We start from the raw sequence: 798 nt of genomic DNA, 5'->3' as shown, positions 1-798 counted from the left end.
ATTTTTATTTACAGTCTTATATTTTTTTTTACTTCTTACCATTAAGATGTGTTTGAACTTTTTACAATATTTTTGTTTATTAACTGATGTTTCTTCTAAGTTTTTTTAAAATTATTTTCATTTTTTATTTTTTGTCGTGCGTGACCTACTGGATTTTTGTAATGGGGTGAAGTACTTTGTTGGCCCATCAGCCTAGGTCGTTGTATTCGGCCCAATAGCTCGTCCGCGCACCTGTGCAGCATGGCGAGCGCGTGAGCTATGTGTTTAGTCCCACCTCGCTAGTCAAGGGGGCTCTAGACTTGTTTATAAGTGCAGCCGAGGCTCACCAGTTGAACTCCTCTGAACACTTACCAGAGAGCTTATACATGGCGCTCGCTCGCTCTCTCTCTCTCTTGACCTGTGGGCCCTGGACGTCAGGACCTGCGGGTGTGCGGATTACTAGGGATTCGCCCACGTGCTCGAGTTCAAGTATCTAGCATTGCCCAGGCCTGCGCCTATCCTTGGGCGGTCAATTTTTTTTGGATCTAGTACTTGACTACACCAGTAACTTGGACTAGTACTTTTTTGTCCTTGGGTTGTCAAGTTTTTTCTTTCTCTTTTTTTGTTTGTTTGAATATAGTACTGAGGGGCATGACTTGCCCCGCACCAAACCATACCGAGGGGCATAGTTGTACTGACACATCTTCCTTGTATGGACTTTGCCCCATTATCTATCTTAGGGGTGTGGGTGCGTGGGGTGGGGGGGGAACAGAATAACCGCACTGCGCCCGTCAAATGAGTGCACTGCCGCGTTAGCGC

This window comes from Triticum dicoccoides, chromosome 2B, assembly GCF_002162155.2.
Source record: "Triticum dicoccoides isolate Atlit2015 ecotype Zavitan chromosome 2B, WEW_v2.0, whole genome shotgun sequence".
NCBI classification, from domain to species: Eukaryota; Viridiplantae; Streptophyta; class Magnoliopsida; order Poales; family Poaceae; genus Triticum; species Triticum dicoccoides.
Note: the sequence above shows the minus strand (reverse complement) of the source record.